The following is an 18,392-nucleotide window of genomic DNA, read 5'->3' as shown; positions in this document are numbered from 1 at the left end:
CCCTTTGTTACTCTCCCATGTTTGTCCATAATTTTTCTTTCCACAAGAAATCCATTAGGGAGAAAAAGACAGAATAGGTGTGCATTGCTGTTTAAGTGGTAGCACTGGATTTTAATGCTGAATTTTTCTTGCTGCTTTTAAAATAATACTTTTTAAAGTGTTTTATTTTTGGTTTCAACATTGGTTTTACTTGTTATGTACATCACTCTGAGAGCTTCAACTACAGAGTTGAAATAATGATAATAGCACTAAGAGTCCTCTTTTGAAAGCACCCTTGGTTTATTTATTTAATATATGAAGAAATATATACCCTGCCTTTCAGGGCACTCCCTTCCAGGTTCTCATTGCTGTTGATGATGGGTATCATTTTACTTGTTTTATTAGGGACTGCTTGCTCCCATATAGGTCTGCTCAGGAATTAAGATCAGTGTAAGAGTCTTTGTCCTTGGTGCCATCCCAGAAGATTTGGCAAGTGAGCACCATGCTGCAACACCAGAATGCCCTCCCAGTTCAAACTGGTCAGGCTCCCTCTGTGTGTGTCTTTTATTTCAGTGGGCTGAATCCAAAGGCAGAATCCCCAGGGCAGGATGCAACCCTGCCCTTACACTCATGGTCAGCCCTGCCAATTCTGGCCTTCATGCAGCTAGCCCTGCCCTGCCCAGCCTTTCCATTTCCAGTCGCAAGTGGCCTCTACTGCTTGTGGACTGGTGATGTAGTGCTTCTGGGAGCAAGCTGCCAAACAAGTGAAAACAAGCTCCAAAATCTGGCCCCTTCCAGAAATTAGCAGAAATTAGAGTTTTATCACACCAGCTTTATACTGTGTAATCACTGCAAATTGTGTGCAAAGGACTCCGAAGTTTTCCAGTTTATAATCTGCTTTTATTGTGAAGTCCTCCCATGCATCCTGATTTAATTGCGCTTCTTAACCAAAAGAAGTACAATATTTTGCTACTAGTTTTTGAGCATATCATTTGTTGTTTTCCGAGCGGCCACTGGGGTGAGGAGAAGGATTTGAAGAAAAATTAAACAAATGCTTATATCTGTGTAAGCTTTAAAGATAAAGACATCAAAATTGGCACAGTAATAGATATTAAGGAGAGCTTTAAGCATGCCAAACTTGAATTGGATTGGGTCATCCATTGATTTTTAATGGTTTTTTTTACATTTAGTGTTTTACATTTAATGATTTTTTTTAACATTTTTTTACATAAATGCATACATTTCCTGGTATGCAAAGGATCTAGCCGCCCGGTAGCAACAACAACGGCGACAGCTTAGCGCTGTAGGGGATAATTCGAGGGAAATAGGTATGTGGGATGAAGCTCTTAGCGGACTGGTCATGCGCACAAGGGCGGGGTTGGATCCTGCCCCTAGTTTGTTTTATTTATTTATTTATTACATTTTTATACCGCCCAATAGCCGAAGCTCTCTGGGTGGTTCACAAAAATTAAAACCACAAGAAAACAACCAACAGATTAAAAGCACAATTACAAAATACAGTATAAAAAGCACAACCAGGATAAAACCACGCAGCAGAAATTGATATAAGATACAGAGTTAGAACAATAAAATTTAAATTTAAGTTAAAATTAAGTGTTAAAATACTGAGTGAATAAAAAGGTCTTCAGCTGGCGACGAAAGCAGTACAGTGTAGGCGCCAGGCGGACCTCTCTGGGGAGCTCATTCCACAACCGGGGTGCCACAGCGGAGAAAGCCCTCCTTCTAGTAGCCACCTGCCTCACTTCCTTTGGCAGGGGCTCACGGAGAAGGGCTCCTGTAGATGATCTTAAGGTCCGGGCAGGTACATATGGGAGGAGGCGTTCCTTCAAATAACCTGGCCTCAAACCGTTTAGGGCTTTAAATGTCAATACCAGCACTTTGAATTGGGCCCGGACCTGGACTGGCAGCCAATGAAGCTGGAAAAGGACTGGCGTAATGTGATCTCGCCGGCCAGTCCTTGTTAGTAAACGGGCTGCCCTATTTTGTACCAGCTGAAGCTTCCAGACCGTTTTCAAAGGCAGCCCCATGTATAACGCATTGCAGTAATCCAAGCGAGAGGTTATCAGAGCATGGATAACTGTAGCTAGGCTATCTCTGTCCAGATAAGGGCGTAGTTGGTATAAGTTGGTATTATAAGTTGGTATTATCAACCTAAGCTGATAAAAGGTGCTCTTTGCCACTGAGTTCCCCTGTGCCTCAAGTGACAGTTCTGGATCGAAGAGCACCCCCAAACTACGGACCCGATCCTTTAGGGAGAGTGCAACCCCGTCCAGGACAGGGCAAACATCATCTCGCCGGACAGATGAACCACCCGCTAACAGTACCTCCGTCTTGTCTGGATTGAGTCTCGGTTTGTTAGCCCTCATCCAGTCCATTACCGTGCCCAGGCACTGGTTCAGAACAGTCACTGCCTCACCTGGGTTTGATGAAAAGGAAAGGTAGAGCTGGGTATCATTTCAAAAATTATTATTGAAAGCTGTTTTTCTTTACCTTTTTAATGAGTAGCATCTTTGATTGCTGCTACCAGAGTTGTGATTTGCTTTGTTTTACGTGTTGGCTGTATTTTTGTTACTGCTTTTTAGAAATTGTCTGTTTGTACTTCCATTTTTTTAATGATTATGTTGTATACTACTCTGGGTACTTTTAATAGAAGAGCAGAATATAAAAGTAGGTTACAGTGTCAACAGTATGTGGATGACTTGTAACTCTAGTTCTCATTTCCACGTACGAATCCCAGGAAGCCTGTGAAAACAGTGGAACTGGTGTCTAGAGGCAATTTTGGGATTGATGAGGATGAACAAGATGAAACAAGTATTGTTGGTGGGGAAATCATTTGCTCTGGATAGAGGTGTTCAACCAGTTCTAGATGCAGTAGCTCCATCTGAAAGGCCATGTTTGTGGGTCCTGAACTCCGCGCTATGTTTGGAAGCTCAGGTGGCTAGGAGTGCCTTTTATCAGTTTATGCTGTTATGCTGAGCTATAGCGCTTCCTGATTATGGTGAATCTAGACCATTTACTTTTAGGTGGGCAGAATATATATATTTTTTTATTTCAGACTGCTTTTACTTAAGACAGTAGGTCAGAGTTTTGTTGTTGTATGATGCTCTTAGTGGATATGTTTTTACTTATTTATTTATTTATTTGTTACATTTATATATCGCCCCATAGCTGAAGCTCTCTGGGCGGTTTACAAAAGTTAAAAACAGTAAACATTTAAAAAGTATACAAAATTTAAAAACATAAAAACAACAGTATAAAAACAAGAGTATCCATTTAAAAACAACAGTTCTGGGGTCCATTAAAGAACAAACTTAGCATTGTTAAATGGTGTTAAATGCCTGGGAGAAGAGAAAAGTCTTGACCTGGCGCCTAAAAGATAACAACGTTGGCGCCAGGCAAGCCTCATTGGGGAGATCATTCCACAGTCGGGGGGGGGGCACCACCGAAAAGGCCCTCTCCCTTGTTGCCATCCTCCAAGCTTCCCTCGGAGTAGGCACTCGGAGGAGGATCTTAGATGTTGAGCGCTGTGTACGGGTAAGTTTAGATCTTATGATAGAATGACTTGCTGAAATGATGCACGTTTACTGCTCTTTTGAATTATTATTGTTTTTGTTGTTATTTATTGTTGTACTGTGTGTGTGTGTTATTGGGCCCATAGCAAGTTGGGGGTGGGGTGAAAGCCCTCTACGTCCCCTGATAGAGCCCTGATCTGAACTGAGCCCCCTGTACCTTGAGTAAAATGCAAAAAATGTAGCTGTTAGCTACGTCTTTAAAATAATGTCTGCTTAGGCCCCTAACTCCAAACCACTTTGTATAAAGGCTGCAGCAGTTTTCTTAATTTAGCTAGGCCCTTAATACAGGGCTTACAATAGGGATTTAGACTGTTCTTCCCTATTAGCCACTACTTTTAACCTGGCTCTTCTTGGTGGATCTCAGGGTTCTAGAAAAAAAATCAAAACAGATCCAGCAAGCCTGAAATGCCCACCCATGCTGTAAAGTGCCATGCACATTTATGGCATTTTCTAAATAATAAGTAAGTCATACTTGGGTGTCTTTGATAACTGAAAAAATGGGTTTAGGCTATGTGTGTGGATGTGCTGACCGGTTTTAAAACGCCAGATCAATTTGTGTGAGTGTTCATATGTAACAGAAGTTTGTGTACATTCGTATGTAATGAAAGATCGTGTGGGATGTATAAAACGCCTTGAATCACCAAACAGATAGAGCATTCTAGACTTTCACCTGTCTGAATTCCAAATCCCAGCACGGGTTGGCATAATGATAGCCTTTTACTTAAATATTTGGCTGTTTTCTAGTTGTGTTAAGCTCTCTTTTGCTTTTCTGAACAAAAGCAACATTTAGCAGATTGGTAGTGGGAGGCAGATGCTGAAACATTATAGGACATCTGTAGAAATCTGTGGAATTGTAAGTGGCAGATTATGCAAGTTTGCCTTTTTATTGCTGTTTCATGGCAGTCTGTTAGTACATCTGTTTGGAAGAACAAGATGTATGTACTAATGATAAAGCCATGATCGCACTTACACAATAATGAATTTAAAAGAAGGTAAATGCATATAACATATTTGAATGTGTTACTTTTCTGTTTTAGATTGTTAAGGAGCAAATATGTAGAAATCTAATTCAGTATCTGTTAGAGAATACAGTAACGGAGTTACTTTTTCTTTGTGTGTGTGTGTGTGTGTATGTTCTCACTTAGGTGGGAAAGGGTGACTTACATTACAACTTGCAAGGTTTTTAATTCATGTATCTGAAGTGAGCTGAACAAGCTTCCTTCAGCTTTTTGCCCATAAAAGGAGAAAAGCAATGGCATGTGATTTGTATAGTGGGGAAAAAAATCACAAGATCAAAACACTGTCTTATTTCAGAAGGCCTGATATTGGTGTATAGGTCAGGATTTGCAACTTGATTTTTGTATAATTAACCTTAGGGGATATGTATCTCTCAGATTTGACTCCAGTTTTAGTACTGGGAATCTGTAGTCTTTCTTATACAGTCTTTCTATTTGTAGTAAAATAAAGTTGATTAGCTTTGACTGTCTTTAATGTAATCCTTAATTTGTAACACTCTGGATTGTTCCACTTGAATTCAGAGATTTATTACATTCAGGGACTGGCATAAATACAATTAAAAACAAATTTTAAAACATTTAATCAGCACTTCTTCAATATAATTTTCACTGCATTTGCAATTTTGTTGTTGCCAAATCTTAACATCTGATATCTGTTATTTACATAAATAAAACATACAATTAGCTTGTTTGAAAACTTGTTTAAATTTGACAATAATTTCAATAATGCTCCACTGAATTTCCTTATTGATCAATAACCCTAAGTAATCATCAGTCCTTGGGAGATGATCCTAATGAGGAAGTATAATTCAGAGTTTCCACACACACACTGGGGGAGGGGGGAATTCCTAACTTTGCCCCCAGCATGTGTATCAGTGGCCTAATCTACACCAAACAGGATATTAAACTATGAAAGTGATATGAAAGCGGTATATAAAAGGCAGGAGCCACACCAAGCAGGTTATAGCAGTATGAAAGCGGTATATGGTATGTGTCACGGGTCCCAACAGTTGTCAGTGCACTTCAATACCGCTATAAAGTAGTAGTGTGGCTCCTGCCTTTTATATACCACTTTCATATCACTTTCATAGTGCAATATCCTGCTTGGTGTAGATTAGGCCTGAGTCACAGAGGTAACCTGTCCTAAAGGTTTTATTTCTTATCCTGACCAGGAGGCTATCTGCATGGCTGACAATTCCAGTCATATATTGATTATTTGGTCCAGACTTCACAGAAGAATCTGCCACTAGTGTTGATTTATTGTGTCACTGACATGTTGGGTTGTATGTTGGTGCGGAAATTCAGAAAGATAGCTCCAGCTGAGGGCCTTGGCTGGATCCTGTCTTGCATTTCTTGAAATTTCATGTTAACGCTGGGCATCAAAGGAACTCCAGGATATTATCAGTAATCATTTTACACCTCTTTTACATTACTAGTAAGCCAGTTACTTTATTATTGAATATGTCTAACCTGCCTTTCAACTCAGACAGGGCCCCTAAGGCAATGTATAAAAAGAACAAGAACATCAAAACCAGAATTCAGATTAACTGCTAAACTATAATTAAAATCTCAGAGACAGAATTAATCCCATATCAAAAACCATCAAAAGCTGAACAGTATATTCACTTTTTACCAAAGGAAAGCTAGGACCATCTATTGTAGGGTGAGATGGTTGAGTTCTTGCATTGTATCATTTCTGACTGGAGGTGGGAGGTACAGCAAGAAGAAAGGTTTAGCACATCTTTCTCCATGCACACAGGGAGAAAGATTCATGTGGGCGGCCTTCAACAAGAAGGACCAACTCATCTGCAGTGTGAAGAAGCATACCCTAGAACTCTACTGATTCATCCAGTGTAATATGTAAACTTAAATACAACTCCAGCATTCTAGCTGCGAGATCACATGAGCTTCCAGTGTCAGCTAATGTTAGTTAAAGGTTCCGAGATGCTGCTTCCTTCTGCAGACTGTTGTAATATTTCCATATGATGTCATGATGAGTGCAGGGTTAGACAGTAGGATTGGAAATCCCATATTTGAGAAAGAGAGGGTTCGTTCTGTTCCACTTTTCACCATGTTGCCATGATAAGAAAGGGAAAATTTATCCGAGGACTATATTTTATATGAGAAATTGTACAGGAGTCTTGTTACGGTCTATTTTATTTTGGATTCTTTTATTTTGCTAGTCATGGTTTATTGTTTTTTAATCATTCTGTTACACAGTCCTTTTCCCGCCTAATGGCTTAATTTCTAATGCATTCTGGAAGACTGATCATATGGCCTTCATTATTTCTTCCACAGCAGGAAACTTCTAGAGCAACAGCTGTGTATTGTCTTAAGTTAAATTGACTGCAAAGTATTATTGCTCAAACGTGGTGTGTATAATAAGCTTTTCTACTAGATCATACAGTTGACTGATGTGTGGCAGGTACTGAACTGGATTTTTTAAAATGTAATTTTTATCAATGGTTAAATGGATTTGTTAGGTGTCACTTAAGCTGTAACACATATCTCTTTCTGTCTCTCTCTTTTTACTGGAATATATAGACTAGGAATAAACAAAAGCCCTGTGTACCCAAAGGTGTATGGAATCGATCTCCCCCCCCCCCCCAACCTTGCAACACTGCCAACCACTTTTGAAATTTCAAGGAGTTTCAAAAGTGAATTGTAATAAGGCATAGGGACCTGCTTTTTTAAGGAAAAAGTAAAATAATAATAATAATAATCACGTCATGACTAAGGCCATAGCTAGACCTAAGGTTTATCCCTAGATCATCCAGGGGTCAAACCTGTTCATCTAGGTGACACGCAGGGGATCCAGTGCTCAGGCAGGGGTGAACCCTGGATGATCCCAGGATAAACCTTAGGTCTAGCTGTGGCCTAAGGTAGCTCTTTGAACACTAGCTCCTCAGTATGTGGTTGGAAAAATAAGGCTTTTGTTAATATTGGAAAGTTTTCTTCTTCTTTTGTTGCTATTGATACGAAGAACAGTGGCTTAGTGATGTAATGAGGATTAGGTTGTTGAGGTGGTCATATGGGGGAAGTCCACATAGACACGAAAGCGGAGTCAGAGGATTCATTGAAGCAGATGAATTTATTTATTTATTTATTAAATTTCTATACCGCCCAATAGCCGGAGCTTTCTTTGCGGTTCACAAATTGATGCTGCAAAGAGCATAAAGCAAAACCGTGGTCACATCGTTTATTTATTTTATTATTTCTTATAATACTTTTATACGACTTAAAGTCCCTAAGCGGTTCACAATAAAATACAAGATAAAAATAATAGATAATTAAAAACATTACAGCACCATAATTTCACGTGCTACGGAATTATAGCTGTGTATATAGATACAAGAGGGGGCAACTGAAAGTCAAAACTCTCAATATCGATGCAACTCATGAGGCCTCAAAACAAGATCATGTAGTTGAAGGCTACATGGACATAACCTTCCAGAAGCGTGATACTGGGCTGAATGGTATTTCTCCATGGAATGAAAAATAAATGTCCATCTATTTGGTAATTATAAATATTAATTGAAATCTGAATACTTTGCAGACTGTCAGTCATTAAAGGACATAAAACAAGAGTGAAATTGATGAGCCTGGTGAGATGCAGATTGTCTCCTGAGCCCTTTCTACACCTAAACATTATCCCAGAAAAATGGAGGGTTGCTCCCAGGATCCCCTGTGTGTCATTTGGATGCACAGGGATGATCCCGGTACAAACCCGGAGAAAAAGGCAGGTGTAGAAACGGCCCTGGATTCTAGGGCCTGTTAGTTCTGGGGTTAAGAGGAAGTCCGTGATAATAAATACAATACATGACATACATGTCTTCTATAATGTTTGACCTGAAAGTCAGATATGTTTCTTCATTAGTCTTTCTTTTAAAGCAATCGATGGAGCCACAGCTTCAGATTCAAGGGCTTATAGATGTAGACATTACCTGTTTGAATTGATTTCAGGTTTCATTTTAAACCAGGGGCAGTATCTAGTGTTTACCGCCCATGAGTGGGCCAGCCCTGCTGATTCCATTCCATTTTCGGGGCAACCTGAACAAGCAAAGATGCTCAATTCTGAAATGGCAGCAAAGAAAGGGAAAAGATCCACCAACACTCCTGAAGTTGAGCGCACAAAATTTAGGGAGCCCAATGTGCTGAGCATATACAAAAGCCTTCACACGATTTATCCTAGCCAGCAATCATAATATAATGAATGTCAATGGACGTTTAGCAAACGTTTAATAAACAGCAAAGTTACTGTTAATTAACAAGACAAAAACATGTCACAAACATGAAAGAATACAAGCAAAGGAAAACGTATAAATATTAAATGACGACTCCGGATTGTATGCACCGTTTCCACCTTTGTCAGTAATACACGTTTTCTATTTTCAAAAGTTAAGCATTCATCATAATATAAACATATATGCCTGGCATGTTGGCTGCAGGTTGTAACCCCCGTGGTAGACTGTTTGCTGAAATACAGACAAATAAATGGACATTGGTAAACATTAATCTCCACTAGGAGTCCCATGGACTGTACCCTTTATAATAATAGTAGGTAAGCAAACCTTAAGAAAGGAATGGTAATCGTTACCTTCCTGAAGAGAAATGTTGGACTCTATGTCCAAAATTGTAGTAAAAATTTCTAATCTGCAGGAATAAAAATAATAAGTACAGAATCATTGTTCGCATTTTATATCAGGGACTAACAAACCAAAGCTTTGCAAAGCTTGCATAAGGGAGCTCCATTGACCTGCCTTGTGGGTACCACTTGTTGAATGGAATCAGCAGGGCTGGATGCTCACGGAATGGAAGTGGTGGTGGGCCCCGCTCACGGACGCTAAATTGAAACCTTAAAAATGAAAATCTCTCTCTCTCTCTCTCTCTCTCTCTCTCTCTCTCTCTCTGTGTGTGTGTGTAAAGGAAATAATATCAGTTTTTATCCACCGTGTGCTTAACACTTGTGCTCTGGATTTTCTTTCCCATGAAAGCAGCCAAGGTTAACCCATCAAGGCAATGAAAGAACTTTGCTGTTTCAGGTTGGCTGTATGATAGCAAAGGAAGATCTCCCCTTGACTATGACAGCTGAAACACTGATTCACCATGAGAAATGACCAAATAAGAGGAAATACATCTGTTTTGAGTTCAGAGACTGTGGCACTTGGTTGGGAAAAACGGATGTGTGCTTGCAGTTCTATATTGCTGAGAATATTGCCCTAAATATGTAATGTAGTACATTAATGAAATAATTACTCTGCTATTCTCTCCCATTCCCTGTTTGCAGTTTTTGCTCTCACTTTCTTATCCCTTATTACTCCCCCGCCCTTTCCTTTTTCCCTCTCCTTGGAGTGTCTGTGTTAGCATTTTATATTTGAAAGATATGTTGCCCTAAATAGAACTTTCTTTCTTTAATGTCATTAGTGGGAGTAGATCATGCTGTATACATAAATCCAAATGTGATGTATAAAAAACTTAAGTGCAAGGCCAAATTTCAATACCGACGAGATTCTTAAGTTAAAAAAAGGGAATAGATTTGCAAGTTGCAAGCATTGCAAAACAATTTAATCTATAATAATAAAAGAGATTGATTGTCTGCCAATGCCATGTCAAGACTGTGAAATCTAGATACCTGAAACTAGTGAGGGCACCATTGTTTTGTGTTTTAAATGCATTAATTAATTTTAATGTGTCCATGTGTTTGAAGCCATGAATATCATCATCATTCACTAGGTGGTAGACCTCCCTAACCAGTGCATAGCTTTGGAGTCTATACAGTTTGAATCCAGAAGGGATTAGGCCGAGGGACAAAGTTATAGAGTGAGAAGCGCCTTCCCCCAGGGGGCTATCGGGGTTCACTGTGGCAGCAGCCATGTCTTCAGTTGGGATTGTTTAGCTTGGAAAAAAGAGGCTAAGGGGAGACATGAAAGAGGTGTACAAAATTATGCATGGTGTGGAGAATGTGGATAGGGAGACATTTTTCTCCCTCCCTCAAAATGTTAGAACCCGGGGTCATCCCATGAAGCTGATTGGTGGAAGATTCAGGACAGATAAAAGGAAGTACTTCTTCACACAGCGCATAGTTAAATTATGGAATTCACTACCACAAGATGTAGTGATGGCCACCAATTTGGATGGCTTTAAAAGGGGGTTGGATAAATTCCTGGAGGAGAAGACTATCAATGGCTACTAGCCTTGATGGTTATGTGCTGCATCCAGTAACTGAAGCAGTAAGACTATATATACCAGTTGCTAGGGAACATGGGTGGCAGGGTGCTATTGCACCATGTCTTGCTTTGTTGGTTCCCGGTTGACGGTTGGTCACCATGTGAACAGAGTACTGGAGTAGATGGACCCTTGGTCTGATTCAGCATGGCAATTCTTATGTTCTTAATTCTGAGAACTATGTAACTTAGGCTTTGCTGTATCAAACGAAGAGTTATTCCAAGTGTACGAAGCCTTGTCCGTTCGCTAATAAGAAATAAAACAGCTGATTTGTAGACTTAGGCAGCGTAACTAAGGACAGATCCTCCTTTTCCATAGAATTTTAAGTGTGTCTGAGGCCTTAGATTAGAATCATCATCTCTTCCATCCTTGCAAGTTTGCCATACATTTTCTTATTTTGTAGAAGAGGAAACTTGGAATGAAAAATAACATTCCCCACAGTTGAACAAGTATATGAACGTAGCTGTGTGTTCAAGGGCAGCACTGTTTTTCTGACAATGCTAGTTCTAAAAATATTAAGGCAACATAAATTGAACTAGGAGGTCGCAAACCAGATTCTACATCTGTTGTCAAACTGGTTTAAAGCTCACCATGTGAAGTACTAATCTTGGTGCAGGTATAATGCTGACTATGCCTCATGCTGGAAAGGGCAGCGAGGAGGCTATTTGCATGGAAGGAAGGATAGGAAGCACTCCCATTCTCTTAATCAGCCCATCCTCTGGGTAGAAAATTAAAACACCAAGTAAAACTTGTTCATATGTATCTATGTGACAGATTATTTAAACTGCATTGTTCTTATTTAAAGAATAATAAATTAATGTTATGAATTTATTATTGGCAGGTTTCACACTTCTGTTAGATGTCTAGGAGGGTTTGGAGAATTTCTAAAGAGGTGAGTAAGATCACACCAGTTAGATACACTTTGGATCTATTGTATCTTTTGTACATGGAAAATAATGCTGTCAGTGGCTACTAGTCCTGAGGACTCTATGGTATCTCCAGTATCAGAGGAAGATACCCCATTTGCAAGGAACATGGGCAGAAGGCGGCCATTGCACTTACGTTCTGCTTGTGGGTTCCCATGGGCAGCTGGTTGGCCACTGGGTGAACAGAACACAGGACTAGATGGACCCTTGGTCTGATCCAGCACGGCTCTTCTTATGTTCTTGTGTTCCTGTTAGTCAGCTGGCTCAGTGGTAGAGCTCTAGATATGCATGGAGAATGTCTCTGGTTCAATACCCAGCAGCATCCAAAGGTAGGGATAGAAAATATTCCTTCCTGAAACCCTGCTGCTAGTCAGTGTCGACAATGCTGGGCTAGATGGGACTGACTTGGTATAAAGAGGTAAGATCCTTGGGGGCTGGGAGAAGGTATCTCAGGTCGGAACTCCCCCTCTGAGTGTTGATCTCTCTTGCTTCTCTTTGAATTGGAGATCTGAAAAATCTAGGAGCTGTGGGATGCCTTCCTAGGGATTATAGGATTACAGCTCACATTAATTTACAACTAAATAGAGTATTATTTACACTTTAAATAATGCAATAATGCAGTTTCATTCTTACAACTAGACTTGTAAGTTGTAAGTATATATTGGTTGTACTTTTACATCTTGAATGCTCTCCATATAGGGGATATTACCCTATGTAAGGTTTTTCTTATGACCAGTAGTCATGGCCGTTTGTAAGATCCAGTATAAGAATTTTCTGTGTTGGACAATATTGTACTTCCTTCTTTTCAGTGTTGCTCTTTTCAGCTTCACTGTGCCTTGGCCCATCCCAACCCTCACAAAAGTAGAGTAGTAAACAAAAGTAGGAGGCCCATGACGGATAGGTTGATAGCTCCTGAGCAAACTAAAGCAGTGAGTTTTCATCTGGTGTGAATTAAATGCCTAAGTTTGTAGGCAGAATGTAAATATTCATTTTTCAGTAATGATCAAATTAGTTTTTCATTTACATAGAAAAGCCTTCGGTAGTAAGAGGCACTGATTCAAGTTTAGATATTTATTGTAGGGTAACTTGCTTATACTCAGATTGTTTAATATTAATATTAACCAAGTTTTTGTTTAAGACAGGGTGGGCAAATTGTGTCTTTCCAGATGTTTTGGCCTGTAGTTCCCATGATCCCTCACCATTGCCTCCGCAAGGCCTAAATCACTGTTGTGCAAATGGTGAGGTCTGCTTGTGCAACATATTCGGTGGGACTGACTGTGTGTGGTCAGTCACTGTTGTATACTGTCCATAGTATTTACATGGGGGAGGGGAAGATATCAATTTAAATAAAACATTCCAGTTTGATTTTTAAAATTTAAATCATTGATTTCCCCCCTTCCTTTGCTGGGAATTGTCATGGTTTGCAACATGCAGTATGACTTGAAAACGTTCCTCCTGTCTAGATTCCTCCTGTCCTGCTCCCTAGCCAGTTTTCACTGATTATACTATTGCTTTCTCTGTAATAATTGCTGACAGACAGGATCAGACTGGGGTTGTAATCATATAGAAATTTTCCGTTCTTCTTTTGGAATGACTTCAGTTCTGAGAAGTAGCCGGGGAGGCAGTGCGGGGGGGAGGGGAGAATTTTATATAGCAAAGCCATCCTTCTTATAATTGGCATCATAGTTTGTAGATTAGGAAGTGCTTAACTTACCTCACACTTGGGGAAACATTGCCACAGAAAGGGCTGACTCTCACTAGTAATCACAGGGACATAAAAATTCTGAGATACATTTTTTTTAAAGGAAACCCACAAAAGTTTTGCAATTCTTTTTTTTTTAAGTCCTTTGAATGGATGCCTCATAGAAAGAACGATTAGTCTGCATCTCATTCCTTAAATTGGAAGTCTGAGGACAGGGCCTGTGTTTTTAATTGTATGTTATGTACAGTTATGTACTTTATAAAATATAAAGTTAAACATTCTGAAATGAAGAGGGTAGGACAGGAAAGTGGGTTGTTTCCCCCCCCACAAGTGGCATCCAATTTGTGGAACTCCCTCCTAAAAGAGGTTTACTTGGCTTCCTTTCTCAAATTTTAGAAAGGCAACAAAGCCTTTTAAAATTGCACTGTGCCTTTAGGCTGCAATCCTATAACCAATAACCTGGGAGCAAGTCCCATTACACTTAGTGGGGTGACCTCCTGCTATGTCAGTGTCTTTTTCAATGTACCCAGTTACTTTATATCCCTTTCATGCTGTTGTTTTAGTGATATGCAATCCAGTGCATGTTTACTCAGAAGTAAGTCTCACTGAGATCAATCATGCTTTTATTGCGTTTTATTGTATTTTCAGTTGTTAATCTTGCTTGGGAACCTTTTGGGGTCCAAAAGGTGGAGTAGAAATTTTCTATAATTAATTGAATAAATAATAGAATATCCCTCCACCCGCCACGAATGCACAGTTATGCCTGGCAGTGTAACTGTGGTTGTACCACCCTAAGTACAGCTCTGGCTTTTTTCTGTACTCTGACTCTGTCTTAGGCCCCAAGGGAAGGCAGAATAGTGTCTGAGGCTACTTAACGGTAAGGAAAATGACACATAGAGCATCTGCATTTGAGAATGGATTGGTTGGCACAGCCTTGGGAAACGTTTTGGGAATGGTTTTTTATGTTCGTCACACCCACTTACATCCAGTTGGAGAGAAGCTGTTTTATTTATTTATTTATTTATTTATTACATTTTTATACCGCCCAATAGCCGAAGCTCTCTGGGTGGTTCACAAAAATTAAAACCATAATAAAACAACTGACAGTCTAAAAACACAAATACAAAATACAGTATAAAAAGCACAACCAGGATAAAACCACGCAGCAGAAATTGATATAAGATTAAAATACAGAATTGGAACAGTAAAATTTAAATTTAAGTTAAAATTAAGTGTTAAAATACTGAGAGAATAAAAAGGTCTTCAGCTGGCGACGAAAGCAGTACAGTGTAGGCGCCAGGCAGACCTCTCTGGGGAGCTCATTCCACAGCTGGGGTGCCACAGCGGAGAAAGCCCTCCTCCTAGTAGCCACCTGCCTCACTTCCTTTTTAAACATCTGTGGCCACTCACACTTACATGCATGATTAATACTTAGCACCATCCCCCCTTCACGCTTCTACAATCCTCAGGTTACTCAAATAAAAGGCAGAGTATCTGGCAAAATTAAATTTCTTCTTTTGAACATGGGAGGAGCTCCTCCGAATTGATGGCTCTGAATAGCTTTTCACTCCAAAAGTATTAATCATTCAAGGACTTTTCCAATATAATCATATATTCTGATTTTCAAAGCAAAACAAAACTTGGATCTGCAGAGTATGACTGAGAGAATTGAAAATGAAGTGTCTCATAAAAGTATCACTATACTTAAACTTGTTATTAAATGGGACACGCCTACGTTTGCTTCACTCTGATTAATGCTGCAAATGTGCAGCTCTGGTTTCATTGGAGGGAGTCTAGAAAAGTCCCAAAGATGGATGGTTACTTGGTTACCATAAACCAAGTTGGCCTTGTTTGCTTGTAATGACAACACAATTCAAATATGGGTTGAATCGTGTATTGCCATAGAATCAGGAGTTATTGTTGAATTGTGGGTTGCTGTTGTGTGCAAACCCAACCCATGGTTTAACTATGGGTTTTTAGCACAAACAACCCAGAGTTCATAACCCAACAACAAACCATGGGCTCTCTTCTTTGGTTATATGTGGTTAATAACCCTTAATTAAATGATACGGCAAGGTCTGCATGTAATGACAATCCATGATTCAGTAACAACCCATACTCAAGCCGTACCCAATCTGTTTTCAACCTGTACTCTCAGTTGTCGTTACATGTGAACCAGGTTGAAAACTTACATAATTAGGGAGACAGGAGGTATTAAGGAGCATGTAAGGTGTCTCCCCCCCACACACAAAGGCCTGGGAATATAGAAGAAACATTTCAAGCTGATATTTGATTTGAAATTTTGATCTCCCTGGGCAAAACACACACACACACACCTTTCTATTTGGTGATAAATATGAGAATGTGCTTTCTATCTACACATATGTTACAATGTCATAAATTTGGTAAATCCTGACATTTGCTGACAGAAATTAGGATTTTAAGAGAGCAATCCTATGTTCCCTGTGAATTTTATTTATTTATTTTATTTTATTTATTTATTTTATTTATTTATTTTATTACATTTATATACCGCCCCCCAGCCGAAGCTCTCTGGGCGGTTTACAACAATTAAAAATAGTAAACATTAAAAGTACACAAAAAACATAAAAACAGTATAAAAACAACTATTTTATTTTATTACATTTAAAAGCATCCCGAGGACCATAGGATGGCTTGGATTCCACCCCCCCCCCCGTTGCCTTAGGTTGGAGACGGTGCTCCAACCTTGAAAGGGGGGTCAAATATCACCACTGGAGTCATGAGGGGAGTCACAGCTGGCATGAAGAGGACAATGCCAGCTGCTTCTCATGAGTTCGGAAAATCAACCTCAGAGATGTGGAAAAGGTGGGTGAGGAGGAGAGGAGACCATAGAGGTCATGATACAATTTATCCTGAGCCTCTTCCAGCTTGCTTTCCTCCAACTCCAAAGTGCCCTCACTAGATATGTTGAAATATATCTAGTGCAAAAAGGCAAGATCAGAGGTTGGGGAGACCAAGATTGCCTCTGCTGCTCCTCCTGCCCTGCTGGCTTCAACCCAGCAGGGCATAGGAATAATCTTTGAAGGCCCCAAGTTCGGGGCAGGGCACAATCCATAGGAAAGTGCCCTGAGAAGCCCAAAAGGAATCAGGAGGAAGTGAAACCTTGTGAAGGTATAGGAATTGGTTGTTTGAGCAGGTTGGTTTTATCTGTATTTATATATGTGAACCTGAGTTCTGAATGAGGCAGTTACTGACTGTGCAATTCCATTGTTGCAGATTTTTGTTGCAGATTATTGAACTTGATTCAGAAGAAACACATTTCCAGGTAAGAAATTACTCAGTGTATCAAATGCTTTGTTAGGCAGCATTCCAGTACGAATCTTTAGGTTTGTTTTGTGAATTTGATAGCTTTATGTATTTGATGTGTATGTTATCCACATTTCCTCAGTCCAACGCTAGGGAGAGCCATATGAAAAGGAGGACAGGGCTCCTCTATCTTTAACAGTTGTATTGAAAGGGGAATTCCAGCAGGTGTCATTCGTATGCCTGCAGCACCTGGTGAAATTCCCTCTTCATCACAACAGTTGAAGCTGCAGGAGCCCTGCCCTCTTTTGTATCTGGTTACTACAGAAGACAAAAATGCAGCAAAAAACTGCAGCCATGAAAATAGCAACCATCAGCCAGAAGACTTAAAACAGCTGTCTGCACCTCAGCATTAAGTGCCAAATGCTTTTCAAAATAAAAGCATATTAATTTGATAACAAAACGTATACCCAGGGGTGGAGAGCAATTGGAACTCTTTTGTTAAGAATTCTAAAGAAATGGTACCACAACTGAGAGAACCCACTGCTACAACTTCTTATTTATTTTTAACATTTATTATTATTATCGTTGTTGTTGTTGTTGTTGTTGTATTTATACCCCACCTTTTCCCCAGTTCTGTGACTCAAGGGGGTTAAGACATTTATATGCTGTCTTATCTGCTAACAAGCCATCAAGGCGGTGTATAACAATCTAAAACAATAAAATCGTGCAACAATAAAAACAAGAACACTAAAAACACAAAAAACATTAAAAACTACACATTTTAAACGATTCAGTTGAAAATATGTGTCTTTCTAAGGGCCAAGAGAATGGGGATGAGTTGTAATTCTTGAGGGAAGACTTTCCAAAGTTTTAGGGGCAACCTAGGAGAAAGCCCTTTCACGTGTGTTCAACAAATAAGTGTCTGTGGGTACTGGTTCCCTCAAAAGGGCCTCTCCTGCAAATCTTAATACTTGGGCAGATGCATAGTGAGACAGGGTTGAGTACACAGGTGGTGGAACTCACCCTTCCAGATCCCTGTGCACTTCATCAAAACAACTGGATAAGCAGTTGCCAAGGTTACATGCCCCAATTTGGAGTCCAAGGCCGTAGCTAGACCTAAGGTTTATCCCAGGATTGTCCTGGGGTCAAACCTGTTCATCTAAGTGCCACACAGGGCATCCAGCACTCAGGCAGGGACGGACCCGGGATGATCCTGGGATAAACCTTAGGTCTAGCTACGGCCTAAGTCAAGGCAAATCTGAGCAACTTTATCTGCAAAGAATTAAGGAAATTGTTCACAGTGAGCCACTGATTACTCTGGCACCCACTCCAGCATTCTAGTGAAGTACAGTACAATACAGAAAAGCACCACTGGTATATTCTGTGTGGATATGATAGTAGCAGAAATGCGAGCTTTCCTTACTGTCCTCACCACTGTGGTAGAGGTCTTTGAATGGTCTTTTACCAGTGTTTGGTTGGATTTATCCCAAGTTCTCCAACAGCTGACATATCTATTGCTCCATTGCTTTCAGCTCCCTGATAAACCAGGGAGCTAACCTGGCTCTACCTGGAGAGAAAGGACACTTAGGAGTGATATTTTCAGTGGCCTGGGCCATCTCCATATTCCATAGATAAGCCAGGACTTCGACAGTACCACCAACAC

General features: G+C 39.9%; 1 protein-coding gene across 2 annotated transcripts in view; it reads left to right on the top strand.

Moving 5' to 3' along the window:
* CYRIA (CYFIP related Rac1 interactor A) overlaps window positions 1-18,392 on the top strand; it is a 73,771-nt gene that overhangs the window by 17,502 nt on the left and 37,877 nt on the right. For both annotated transcript variants that reach the window (XM_063125185.1, XM_063125184.1), the window contains exons 2-3: window positions 11,655-11,705; window positions 16,700-16,748. The gene's annotated coding sequence lies outside the window, so the exon portion shown is untranslated. The remainder of the gene's footprint in view (window positions 1-11,654; window positions 11,706-16,699; window positions 16,749-18,392) is intronic.

Source organism: Elgaria multicarinata, chromosome 4 (genome assembly GCF_023053635.1).
Source record: "Elgaria multicarinata webbii isolate HBS135686 ecotype San Diego chromosome 4, rElgMul1.1.pri, whole genome shotgun sequence".
NCBI lineage: Eukaryota > Metazoa > Chordata > Lepidosauria > Squamata > Anguidae > Elgaria > Elgaria multicarinata.
The sequence above is the reverse complement of the archived record's forward strand: the minus strand, read 5'-3'. Positions and strand labels throughout refer to the sequence as shown.